Genomic DNA, 14,536 nt, shown 5'->3' with positions numbered 1-14,536 from the left:
AGTGCTAACAAATGGAGTATTGACTGCTAAACTAGAGTGAAACCCGAGTTCATTAAGGGCTTTCATAATGCTTTCTTCAAGAACTTAAGTTTAGAAGATCTCAGGTTTGGTAACTAAATTTGTATTTTCTTCTTATTTATTTATCTACATATAAATCTACACGTAGAAGTTAGGCTGATAAATATCTATATCTACAGAAGGTACTTCCCACTCTATTAGCATAGCTACAGCCACTGTGCTGTGTACACAAGGCAGTATTTTGCCATATGCTATCAGAATTTTCAAAACAGTTTGTGAAAGATGAATGCGCTTTAAGCACAAATGGGAAGCCGAGTAAACTACTTAATATTCTGCAGTGGTCCCATGATGAGCAGCTGGCATTCCCAAGTAATGGTTTAATTCCACTTTATCTCATGTGTGTTTTATTGCAGCACCTGCGGTGTGAACAGATTGGGGGCCCATGCAAATGCAGAGTAAATCACAGTCCCTGTCCTAGAGAAAAGACAACATAAAAGACCTGGCATACGTGGTGACAAGATCAATAAAAGCTGACTCTGGTGGAAGACCAAGGGCATGAAGTAATGAAACTAGTTGTGCTTGCAACTAGTTGGCAACTTACTGAATAGCCATTGATCTGTGAAGGCAGAGAGGCCAAACAGAGAAGTCTCTCCTGGAAGTATTCAAAGTTAAGGCCTTATCTTTTATACTATCATCCATATGGGAAGTAGTAAGAAAAAAAGCAGACCTTTCTACACCCTCCAGAGAAAGGTGGCCTTTAGAAATACAGCGTTTCTCCAGCAGACCTACAGACAGGGATTGTTTCCTAATCTCCAAAACATGATTTATGCTGCTTTTCTGATGCAAGAGAACAGCATAGAGAGGTGTTTCCTGCCTTAATGCCTTCTGATAATTTCCTATCAGTGATATATGTTCCATAATGGATAAACAAAAATTGAACAAGTGGAAAAGTATAAGCAAATATTATGTTCCTATAAAACATAATTTCCTTTCTTTTGTTGGCAGAAAAAAAACAATACACGGAGCCAAGACGTCTGCCTCAGATCAGTGACCCATTCAGCAATACACTGATACATAGAAAACTAGTTTTATGACATTAATCTAGATTGCTGTAGACAGGTGCCTATGTCAGATGACTGCCATCCTTTCCTTGTTTGGTTGGCATCAAGCGTGGATTAATCTAACAAGAAAGATTCTTGCAGAGCAAAATAAGACAAACTCAAAACATATTGAAGCGTCCACTTCCATACATAATATAACTCCTCTACAACAGAGGGAAGGGCAGACAACTAGACAAGCACTGAAAAAAAATTAGACATGCACAGGGAAAGCAAAACTTCTGCTCTTCCTCAGTAGTCTGTCCACTATCTATCCCAGAGACAACAGAATCATGAAAGCTGAAAAAGACCTTTAAGATCATGAATTCCAACTGCAACTCATCCCCACCATACCCACTAACTTCAGTGCCTCATCTCCACATTTCTTGAATACCTCAATGGATGGTGATGCCACTACCTCTTGTGGCTTCCAAAAGGACCACAAAACAAAAAAAGAGAAGAATGATTCCAGCACCAGATTTTAAGGTGGAGAATGGTAGTATGTAATAAGGAGAACATAGTATGTACTCTTATTTCAGTTTCATTTCTTGCTCTCCTGCAACAGACTCAGACAGGGGATCCCTTTCTCTACATTACTAGTTCTGGCAGAAGAAATGAAATCCACAGTGAGAGTACAGGATAATAGGTCCAAGTTAGATGAAAGATGTAATGAGTAGGTATGAAAATCTTATCCCACAAACACTGCACCATTTGTCACTCTGTGCTACTTTAGAGATACCATTTTTTACATGCCTATTTCCAGAATTCAGTTCTTTTTTGTATTAGTAGTCTTTTACAGAACAAGCCTCCATGTAACAATGTCCATTTGTCCAATAGCACAAGCATTGCTCTAAAGCCAAATAGAGGTGAAAAAGGCATTTAGTTTCCAGGCAAAATGGTACTTTTGAGAGCCTGTCTCTGTGTGACCTTTGCCTTGGAGCATAACAAGGTCCCCGATTTCAGCACCTCCAGGAAGGGTCTGCAGCCCATTTCATCTACTTCTGCCCATCTGGACTATCTCTCCTTCCCACCCACCACATAAAACACAGTCTTAGCTTTCTTTTTTTTTGACCAAGGCAACTCACTTTCCCCTTTTTTTTTTTTTTTTTTTTTTTTTTTTTTGAGGCCAGAAATACAGTATTTCTTTGTTTCAGAACCCCAGAAGCAGAAGACTGTTTTCTGACTCCATTCTAAGACTGTGTGTGAGAAGTTTGATGGAAAATAGGAAAAAGATGGAAGGAAGAAAAAATTAAAAAAAAAAATTATTTAAAAAATAGAAGTTTTAAGTAGTGTCATCATTCTGCCCAAAATCCCAAGAAGAGCCTGTCTGTCCTTGTACTGTCAGATAACATGGACTCAACACATGCAGAAATGAGATTTGTATTTTATAAATAACTAATTCTCTTATTCTGGGTCAGTGTCACTAGTTCCTGGATAGCATCTGACTCATTCCAAGCTATTTAGGATTTCTTTTAGCTAATAAATTCATAGTAGTTTGATTGTCATCTAAGAAATAAGTACTCCAAGCAAATCCACCCTTCCAACTACAAGGAGAATGTGATACCAATAAACAGAGCCAAGTACCACACATAGGAAGTGGCACCGTTTTGTTTTTTTTTTTTTTTTTTAAATCACAGGGCTTTAGATTGTTTCAGATTTCTTCATGAGCTCCTCTGTAACTGGAAGTAGTATTATTAAACATCGGTGATAGTTATAACTTTCTACCTCAGCAAAGTTGTCTTTCAACTCAGTGTAACAACATAACTTTATGTCTAGTAACACAGAGTATCCATCTTCAGCAGACTGCCTTCCTTCCAGACAGTTTCTTCAGATTACTTTCTGTGTGAGAAAATCTCCAGCTTACTCAGTCTTTAGACCTTTCAGGACAGCAACAGAGTTTCTCTTCCATATTCATGGAACTGTTCCCCTCCTTGATTACCAAGTTCCAGAGAACCCAGATACAAAGAGAGAAAGATGAAGATGTTCCCAGACTGTAGTTTCCATTGCCATGCACAGCTAACAGAGTGAAACTTAACAGAAAGGTAAAATACAAGTTACTTTCATTCATTGCACACACCTTCCCTACCACATGCATTCACTTCCTGAAGCTTTGCTGCCTCCATGTATCACAAGCCAACCAAATACATTGGCTTCTCTGTGCCGAAGAAAACTGCTGTTATGGATAATTACTCTGCCTTGGGAAAACAATTCTGGCAGACTGCTCCAGTGTAATTAAGAGCTACTAGACGTGACTGTGCATAAGTGCAGAATGACATATAACTCAACAGATATGTCTGTTAATTTTGCCTTCTACAAAGTTGCTGCTTGCCCACAACAACCAATGCACCCCATGGCCTCACCTGCCATGCTCCCACCTGTCCTCTTTCTACCTCTTTTAAAAGCACACCTTCCACACTGTCAGTAAATAATCTATACTTGTAAGAAATCATGTGTACACCACTTGCCCTTTTCTCCCCAGATTCCCACTAGTACCCTGTTTCCAAATTGATACACTAAGTATTCTGAAAAATACCATCACTTAACTGCATCCAAAAATGGCAAAGGTGATGCAGTTACAGTTAAAATAGAATCAATCTATACCATTATCAGACAGATTTATACTATATTTCCCCCCAAAATCCCCAGTAGCCCTACACAGCAGAATCCTCTTTTATTTTCTTTTGAACCATTTAAACATGATGTCAAAATAACACTCTTTATCTCTTGGCACCTCTGCAACCACAGACGTAACGCGTGTATGTATATTATATCCAGAATAACTCATTTTAGAGGAAATTAGCTCAAGTCAATAACAAGCACCAATATATGCTGTCTAAAGATTCTCAAAGAATTCTGAGCTTACAGTGTATATAAGCACATCCACTACACAATAATGGCATACCTAAATTAACTCTAACAGACAACCAACCTGTTTATGTAATGCTGTAACCAAGACTTTTTTTGCTCATTCTCCCTCTTTCCCAAATGAAAAGTAAAAAGAAAACTGTGAAAGGATTCATTACCAACACAGAGCCTTATTCTGATTTATTTGTTGCATATTTAATCTTAATGTACTTGTCACCATCTAAAATCTAATTCACGATCTCATTATTTGGAAATCTCTTGTGAACTCTCCTCACATCATTAGCTGAAAGAAATTGAAATCGTCTACAGTAGTCACCCCCACTCAAGCATCAAACAGTTTTAACTCAGAAATAAAGCAAAATCAATAAGATAACCAGAAATTCAGTGAAGTCAAAACACCAATACTTTCATTTAATTACTCAAAGAAAGGTTTATCCAGCTTTCCACAACATATATTACCTAATCAGCATTCCCACTGTTGCTCCCATGACAGAAAGTTACCTTGCCCCTTGGACATACAGATGCTGGGCTTATCCGCAGGCTCTGAGAGCCCTGCCGATAGCCATCACTGCCTCCCCCTCTTCTAGAGGTTTAGCAGTTCATAAGTGAGTAACCCTGCCAAAAGACATCTTTATCCATAGAATTCATAGAAATCAAGCCTGTTCTCTGCTAACCAGCAGATTTTCCTCTAAATTCGCTTGCATTCAGCATCAGAATCTTGCACTGTCATACTAAGTCCCCTTCTGGGCAAACATTTTCATCTCACCAGTAACAAGACTTCATGTCTCCTACCTCCGGGTTTTCCTGTCAGTCTTTCCTCCAAAGTCTCTTTCATTCCTTTTAAAATAGACAGCATTATAACTTCCAATTTCTCATTTGAGCTTTCCAAATTTTGTATTTTAAATGCCAGCAATGAGATTGTGTATGTTTCCAAACCTCATTCATATAGCTCTCAGTATTCTGAGATGTTTTTGCAAGACAACCCTCAAGAAGCAGCATGTGAGTGGAACTGCAATTTGTATTTACTAACTCTTATTAAAACATTACATCTCCTGAAACTGAGGTGATATTCTGTAAAAAAATAAAAAATGTTTTGCAATTTAGCTTCCTCCAGCCCACAGTTGTGCAAATTACTTCCCTCAACATGCTTGGGCTCTGAGAGACACTCAACTGATACTTCATTTCAACCACCAACTGTTTTGGTCATCATTTGGAGGTGTTCACTGCAAATCAATCCTGTAGGACAGCAGCTCTGAAGATACGTGAGATGAGCTTAAGTTATTAGTCAGAGCCATTTCTTTATCCTCATTTTTTTTTTTTTTTCCAGCTATATCTAAAAATACTATCAGCCTTTTCCATTTTCAATTCCCCAAAGCTTTTCTCTTGCCCATTCACTTCAGAATCATAGAATCAGTGAGGTTGGAGAAGACCACTAAAATCAAAATTTACATGTTTTGCAGTACTTGGATTTGCATCTCTTTCAGGACTTTTGCCTATGAATTTATCAGTTCACTTGGAAAATTCCTAGGATGAGCTGTCTTCATCCAAACTGGGGAAAAGTACCAGCCATAAGCAATTCCCCATCATACTTGCTTACAGCTGAACAGATGTAAATCTGTAAAATACTCTGCAAACACTGGAGAGCTAAGATGTAAAGCATGCCTTTCAGACTGACTTAATTACATATTATTAAATTTGTCACACACTCAGCTCCTGTCCCTTTCCGAAACACATGGCAGCTGTTAATTAAGAAAATGCAACAGCACCAACTATGTCCAGCACAACCTAAATGACAGTTAATGTGATGAGGGAGATCTGGAATTTTGTTCCTAATGCACATACAATGTCCTTCTCACTTTTTCTCAGTGAAAATTATACTACAGTTGCTTGTGCTCATATGTAACAGTCACCTAATTCCACATTTAGTGATGGCTAACTGCGTAGAGATTTTGGGTTTAAAACCTAAAGTCTTCTTCCTTTTTATTTCAATCTTGCTTGAGAAATCAGCAAGATTTTATGTATGGAAGTTAACAGTCCTCAGCAGTGTTGTACTTCACAAAGCACTGTGGCATCTCCACTATGATACAGTATTAAGAACTGTAAGTTTCAGATTTGAAAGAGCTAATCATATTAACCCTCTTTTTTTTTTTTTTAATATATTACAATAATCTCAGTAATGAAATACAGTGCATCAACATGTCAGTCATATCAAGATATGCAAAATACAATTTCCTCAGTACAGCAATTAGATCAATACAACAGGAAAGGTGCTACAACAAAGACTTGATGATAGAAGAACTGGCATGATAAAAAGGTGCTATAAAGGAAAGGAATACAATTACTCACCCATATTAGAAGATTCCAAGTTTGCAGGGGAAAACTTCACTAAAGAGGAATCTCCCGGAAAGGATCCTTCCTTAAAGGCAGTCAGCCCTTAAATGGGGTCTAAGAGAGGTGCAGCCAGGCTCCAGCCCTTCCTACCACACGGCTGAATAGCCTTCACCTGTGCTCCCAGGGCTAACCCAGTCCTCTCCCCAGGTGCTCAATCAGTGGTTCAGGCTGTGACTCAACAGTTACCATATGCTCAGTCAGGTGACACTGGGTTTATAAACAAAGGTCTTTTATTTGGGAACTGACTGAGGATATCGATATTATCAAACTACAGCAAAATAGCCTATATTGGAAATAGAAAGCAAACTGTAATCAAGCCCTAGTGCTTAAGTCGTGGAGTACAAGTTCAGTGTCTGCCCACACGAGATGAATGTAGCATCTATCAGAATTTTAAACGCCAGGGAACTAACGTAAGAGAAACCTCTGCAACACTGAACTGCTGAAATTATCATCACAAAACAAACACTTGGCTAATCGTGTGTGAAATGCCAATAGGAGCTTTATGATACGTGATGCTCTGAGTGTGGCTGAGATGATGGGATGGATGAGATGTACTACAGCTCCCCTAAGGGCTGTTTCAGCAGAACACTGGGCAACTTGAAGAGGTGGCCAGCACCTGAGTGTAGGGTAGTTGTCACATTTATTTTGGTGGAGTTTAGCAACACACTAGCAAGACTGATGCAGAATGCATATTTTTTAGCTGAAGACAAAGCTCTGTAGGCTGTTAAGTCTCACAGTTGGACTACATGATCTTAGAGGTCTTTCCAACTTCAACAATTCTGCAAATTTATGGCTTGTGCTTCATTCTTCCATTTTGTGTTGCTCACTGGCCTTAACCACCTTCTCTCATCTAACAACTGAGCACATTTTCATGGCCAAAGTGTTCTTTATTCTCCATATTAATTTTTGCATATGCCAGAACTGGCCTTGTGTATTAATTTCTCTAAAGGTTATCTGTTCATATAACTGCTCTATTAGAAATAATCCAGATTGCTGATTAGGTGGAAGCTTTAACTGAACAGTTTGCTTGTCAACCTTCTACTTACAAAAGAGAAAGGAACAGAGCTATTTTGATTCTGAATAAGTTAATCAAACAAAGTTTTCATCTTGAAGATTATAACGGCCCATTTCTGTGATAGCTAAAGAAGTTATGTGCTGGAAGATAGGATTTTAAGAAACTGTTTAGAAAATTACCAGTCTCTATATTTAGGTTGCTCCATTGTGCATGCAGTTTTTGATCCTGTATATATATACACAAGGCAACTCCCTTTTTAGGCAGACACAATTAAAATGAAAGTCACTCTGTGAATAATGTTGCAGGGTATCTGTGGATATGCTAAATGGACACACAGGGTATTTACAATTCTAGAACAAAAACAAGGATACTGTGCAGATGAGATGCAGTTTTAAAACACAGAGCAGCATTTCTTGTCATGAAGTAGTTCTTGTATGAGAGGAATACCTTGAGCAGCAGTGCCCTCTCCAGCCCACTTCCACAATACTAACACATGACACATCTGTTCTTTAAGCAAACAAAATCAACTCCCTCAGCCTCTCCATGTGGGATTTTCAAACCAGAACTTTCATAGTTTATGTGGACTGGATAAACAATGAAGTTTCCTCCAGGAGAGGTTTCCAAAACTAGAGACAGTACTGCAGGTGAATTACTATACTAGAAGAACTGAGAAGAAAAGAAATAATGATTCTGTCCTACAAGGCATAGTTGTATTTAGACAGCTCTGCATGGGCTTTTCCTTTCTACCGTCTAAGAGCATAAGACTGTTGACTCATTCAAGCAGAGAATAAATGCTTCAGAAAGTATGCGTTGTCCTAAAAATTGTTTTAATTTACTTAGGCTGCTTTGTTGTGCACAGGCTGTGGTGACTGCCTTGGAAGATATTGCCCAACATGGATTTTTCCTTCTACAGAAACACCAGGAAACCTCACCAGTTTGGATCAAACCAAAAAACAATGCCATAGGGCAATTTCACACATGCATTAGGAACTCAGAGTGACAGTTTTTGCTATTCTTAGATGCATTCCTTAATATGGTTCTGTTTCCTGATTTGCCTGATTGACCAGAGCATCTCAAAAATAAAATTACCACCAAGTAGGAAGGAGTAGGAACTTGGAAGACAGAGATTTAGATTGTGCCTTCCTGCTGTAGGGATCACATTTTGAAGCAGAGCAGACTTAGTGGTATTAAATATAATGTTTTTCCTTGCAAGTAAATAGAAAATGAGGGAGAAAAATAGCGTTGCAATACTGAGTGATTACAGAAAACACCTATGAACCACTGTTTATTTCAGTGTGATGTGTGAATAGGGTTGTTACTTAAATGCAGTTTATTTTGTTTCTCCTAATATTTAAACAACATAAGGATAAAAATCAACTCAAAACTTCACACCAGCCTTATTTTAGGCTTTTTAATCCTCTGAAGAAGGCCTTTCCAACATGTTATATCGACATCTTGCAATACCACACAAACAATAATACAGATTAAGCATAGAATGTTTGCCACAATCAAAAGACACAGACGAAAAAGCCTGGTAGGAAGCAGACAATTTCCCTTCTGCTATAGGTAAAGTATGTACTGCATGCAGATTGGAAAAACATTTGATGTTACTTCTCTTGGGGTCCCTAGAATCTAAATTAACCTAAATTTTCTGTTTTTATATTAATGCTAACAAATGGTTTCTGACAATGTAATTTACAGAGTGCCTTTCTTAATGGGATTGGGAACATGTTTTAGTGGGCATGGTGGCGATGGGCTGATGGACTTAGTAATCTTAGTGTTCTTTTCCAACCTCAATGATTTTATGACCAGAATACAGCAGTATCTGGCACAATAACCTGCAGAAAGATGCAGATGTACATATCTACAGATGCATACATTTTAGACCAAAGAAGGCATGAAATTTCTGCTTCTCTTAGTTTTGCTTTGTCTTTCAGCTACTGTTTAGCAAATGGGGGATAAATGAACAGTGCCTTCAGCTTCACCCCGTTTGAGAAGCAGCACAATTGAAGGGTAGTAAGCTTCTCAAAGAAGTGTTTTACAAACATCCATGTCCTGTATCTTGCAGAAGGAGGCTTTGAGAACACAAATCTGTGCTCTGATATGGACGTGACAGCTTCACCTCAAGTTTTGTAGTAGTGTTGTAGTAACTTTTCTCCCAGTGTTTCTGCTCTATGGAATCAGAAAATTATGTCTGAACATTATGAAAAACTGGGGTTAAGTTTTTCCAACTTCAGCCTTTTTCTAGATTTAACCTTTTTTTTCAGTTAACCACACCCAGAAACATAATAAGATCAGATTGGATATTAAAAAAAAAATTCTCTGGAAGAGCAGAGTCACCATCCCTGGAAAGTGTTCAAGAGCTGTGGAGATGAGATACACTGACATACGTGGTCAGTGGGCATGGTGGGGGTGGGTTGGGGTTGGACTGGATGATTTTAGAAGTCTTTTGCAACTTTTATGATTCTATGATAAATGAATAATATAGGCTGAGAACATAACAGCGTAAGTGAAGGCTACCAGAAGAAAGGTCAATTCCAAAGCAAATCGCACAGATCTAAAAATTTGACGTACACATAGGAAAATACTTTTGGCTATACTGAGTAGTGCAGTGGCAACAGCTGAACTACAAATCCGGCTGTGAGCAGTATAACACGAGATTCAAAGAGATTATATAATTTATATAAAATCATTTACCTTAAACTGTAACCTAGGCACATGTCATATGAATTATTCTATTGCTTCTACTTCGAGAATACCCAGTATCACAATAAAACAAACATTGCTAATCACAGTAAACCAGTTCTCAAATACAACTACATCCTTGCTACCTTCAGGCCAGTACCAAATTACTCTGCTCACATAGATCTGTCAGTATACCTACTCACACAAAGACTCTGAGGATGACAATTCTCCACCCATGCAACAAGACATCTTCCAGCAATTATCCTGCTTTAGGAAAAAGTGAGTTGTCTTCTTTTTTCAAGACAATAATCTTAGAAAAGAAGCCTAGCAATGATTCCTTGGATGAAGCCCAGAAAAGAGTCACCTCAGCAATCCTGATGTTTGCTACTATTTTCATTCAATAAGAAGAACTTTATGCTCAGGTGTAAGAAGTTGAGAAGTGAGCAGCAGTGACTCATGGTTTCATTGCAAGGGGCTCTCCCAGACAGGTTGGCTCTCACTTGCACCTCTTTGATGACAGTACTGTAGATGTTTTCAATTAGGTGAAAAACAAAGCCTCCAGAGAGCATGGTTTTAGCCTGATAAAATTCTCCCTAGAGAACCAACTTTTTGTTTTCCTGCATCAGGAAAGCAGTTGAGACAGCTGCTATACACAGGTGATACTCCATATGCTGTGCTTTTATGGGTGGCTTGAGGCCCCAAACCTCTGAACAATTAATTTTACCAATACTGCTTTAACCTATCAACACTTTTTATCATTGCAAGAACTCCTTATCAAATCCTCATGTGCAGGTGCAATGTAAACCTTAGGGAGAATTTAGGATCTGCAGCAGGTACAGTTGGGATCAAACTGTAGAAGAAAAAGGGGCTATAGAAAAAGAAGCAGCAGACAAAAAAAAACCAACCTGGTCTAAAGGGATATAATAAATAAAATAACCCCTACTGCCTCGCCTGTGTTCAAAAACCTGCTTTAGCAGGAGGGGTGGACTAGAAGATCTCCAGAGGTCCATTCCAACCCTTAGGATTCTGCAAAAATGGAAAGAGGCAGGTGTTGCTCAAAGTGCTTGCATATCAGTAAGATTGTTCAGCAAACACCATCACGTTTTAGATACAGAGGAAAAAAGTACTTTTAAAAAATACTCAAAACATCAACGATTTTCACTTCCATGTTACAGCCATGAACCTCATATGTCCTCAATTGCTGATGCATTTGTCCAAGGAAGCTGTTTCCAGTCTTACATTTCTTACAATGAGAATTGGCCAAAGCCTCTAGACCAAGATGTAGGTTTGAACTCCAGAGATAGTATGAAACCACCAGCCTGCCCTGAACCATGAAGGTGTCATTTAAACACAACAGGAAAAAAACAAGCAACGCAGCAAGAGACTTTCATCTTTTCATTGTCATAAGCAATTGTCATTAGCAATGCTAACCAAAAAGCAGCACATTTTAAATATTCATAAACCATCATGAAGTCTTTGCATCCATGCCCATCTCATGACTGCAGCATCCACTTCTGCCAAGCTTTCTGCTTGCTGCCCAATTGAAGGATTTCCTATTTCATCACCAGAGGGCACCCTTTGCCACACTACTGATGAAGTTACACCGCACTTCTTAAAAATAGATAACGCTCAGTTAAAAGAAGCTAGGAAGCATTTGAGAAGAAGTTCATCATTGTTGAAGAACTGCTGACTATGAAAATATCTGTACTGGCCTTGACCAGGGAACGAGATAAGGGCACCTTTGCACAGTGGATTCCTCTTCCTTGAGGCTCACTGATAACTGAGTAATCCGGAAGAATGTAGCTGAATTGCTGAGGCTAATAATATTTGTTTAACAACTTGCATGCAAACTACTGACAGTCATCGTGGCACTACGTTACCTGGGTTACTTGCTGATCAGAATTATTAAGTAATGGAAAAAGGAGGAAAAGTAATCATAGTGCACCAAACTTTTGAATTTATGCACAAAGGAGTGTGGGGTAGACGTTTTAGCAGTAAGTAAAATTCTTGTTTTGAACGGGACAGAACAGCCAGCCTGACACACAGGGAACCTCAGTAATTTCATGCAGACTGGATTCAGTCAAAGCTGTGATTAGCAAAGTGTGACTATGTTTCAGGTACAACCCTCTCTCCACGATTTTTACTCAAATACTGGGACAATGTGAGGAAGTATTGCCTTCCTTGCTCCAAAGTTGGTCCTCACTTTTCAAGACTAAGGTCACACCTTCATCTTGGAAAGGAAATGACCTGGGATTGATTTGTGTGTCCTTCAACAGTCCCAATGGTAATCTACAGGTTACACAGGTTTCATTTGCAATCTGAGAGCACCTGAGCTCCCTTCTTTCTCCACACTACTCGTTAAGCTATCTCTGAACAGACACCTGTGGTTCCCAAGGACACAGTGATGGAGCAGGGAGAAGAATTTCTATCTTTATTTCACAAAGTCAGAGCTGAAGTCTTGAGAGATTTAAGCCCCTTGGTGATTTCTGAATTCCCTCTGTTGAGCTGTGTGTAGGTTTGAACATAAACAACTCTGACAGTTCAACAATTTGACTTAAAATAATAGAAAATATGGGAAAAGAGAGAAAATTTAAGCCAGTCTCCTCAGCTTCATAAACTCATCCTCTCTTCCCATTTTTCACAGGGTGGCACAACATTGGCCCCTTGTATCTCTGAGTTCTCTAGCTCATTTATTTTTCTTTCTGGCACGAATGGGAGCATTAGTGATCGAGCTCATACCTCATGAACTAGGGCTAAACCATGAGTTACAGGCACACACACCTGAGTATGTCTGCAATGGAACACATGGTTTAATTTCTCACTGCTGAAGTGACCACACGCTCGTGCTCTGATCAATGGTTTCAATGGCTGTGGTGCTTTTTAAGTGTGGGAGATCTTTTGAGATGAAAAGCCAAAGGAAATGAATTTACACTACATTACAATCAACATATTTTGTGTGTGGTGAAGTTTTAAGAAGAGAGGGGAGGCACTACTAAAAATGCAGTGTGAGCAAAATAAGATTATATATAAATAAGAATTCCTTCCAGAGATGAAAAGCAAAGGGGAGGTTTTGCACAAAGCAGACATGATGGAAATTAAATTAATGACAAAAAATTCATGTTGTGAAAAGCTTAAAAAAAAGTGATTTAAAATTAGATCCAGCTCTCTGCTCACTATCACATTTCAAATTCCCTTGGAAATCTGGATAACCTGGGGCTCAATAAAAGGCTCATTTATGAGAATGGGATTCTCTGATCTGTGGTGCAGTAAAGGAACCTCAAAGTGAAATATAATGCTGAAAAGAGGAAAACGTCTTTTCATAAAGACCTCATGAAAATTCCACGTGGCAAGAAAAAAAGTGATATTTTCTGCTTCATACATCAAAGTTCTAATTCTCTGCATCCTTTGAAACACACTTGTCTCCTTCTCACAAGATCAAAAAACTTTATGGGAAAAGATTGTGCCTCTTGAAAGTAAGCAGATAAAAAGTGTGAGCTTTGCTCAAAAGGAGAATGTTACAGTTTTAAAATGGAAAATCTGAGTGCAAATTGAAGTTCAGAGACAAATACTAATCCTTAAGGCTCTGAGCATCTCTGTATGTGCAGATGTGGGTTGTGACTTTGGGTACACTAGGACTTAGGGCTGGATGGTGTGACCTAGGACAGAGCTCCTGAAATAAGGTGAATACACAAAAGTCAATGATAAGCTGTGGCTGACTTCACATAGACAACACCTCACTGATGCACAGCAGCTGAGAAGTGGCAAATGTAACTTCAAAGCTTATCTGAGGTAGTTTTCAGAGCCACAGCCATTACCTTTACTGAGCTGCAGGCCAGCAACGTCAAAAGTCAAAATGAATTAAATTAGCAGACTATGAGGCATAGCTGCTTAATAATCTAGTTAGCACCTGTGGACGTAAATTACAAAATCACAGCATGGCTTGGGTTGGAAGGGACCTTGAAGCCTACCAGGCCCCGAACACCTGCCATGGGCCAGGTTGCCCCCCACCAGCTCAGGCTGTCCTTGTGCACCTCCAGGGATGGGATATGTATAGCTTCTCTGGGTAGCCTGCATCATGGTCTCACCACTATCTGAGTAAAGAATTGCTTCTAATCTAACCCTCGCCCTTTCAGCTTAAAACCATTAACCCTTGTCCTATCACTACATGAACTTATAAAAAAGTCCATTTCCAGGTAGATTGCTTGACATACTGCCCTGCTAAGGAGAAACCGGGAAAAAGAGCATAGATTCACCCCAAATGGACCCAAAAAAGCTCCCAGCAGTGTATGATTACATCTCTTTAGTGCCAAAAGCTTACGTTAGTGTTGTTTGTGAGCAGATTCCCATAGCCAAAAGGAAGAGCAACAGGAATGCACCAGCACTTACCTTGAGCTATGTTCTCCATGGAACGTGGCCAACACAGGACAGACAACACTATCCCTCACCCACCACTCTTGCTCAGCCA

At 39.1% G+C, this 14,536-nt stretch overlaps 1 protein-coding gene across 1 annotated transcript in view; it reads right to left on the bottom strand.

Moving 5' to 3' along the window:
• Nucleotides 1-6,374, bottom strand: part of RASGEF1B (RasGEF domain family member 1B) — a 120,356-nt gene extending 113,982 nt beyond the window's left edge. The window contains exon 1 of the mRNA XM_090138959.1: nt 6,327-6,374. The gene's annotated coding sequence lies outside the window, so the exon portion shown is untranslated. The remainder of the gene's footprint in view (nt 1-6,326) is intronic.
• Nucleotides 6,375-14,536: the final 8,162 nt, after the last annotated feature.

Source organism: Phasianus colchicus, chromosome 4 (genome assembly GCF_987193195.1).
Source record: "Phasianus colchicus chromosome 4, bPhaCol1.hap1.1, whole genome shotgun sequence".
In the NCBI taxonomy this organism is placed as follows: domain Eukaryota; kingdom Metazoa; phylum Chordata; class Aves; order Galliformes; family Phasianidae; genus Phasianus; species Phasianus colchicus.
Note: the sequence above shows the minus strand (reverse complement) of the source record. Positions and strands in the feature narration are given on the sequence as shown.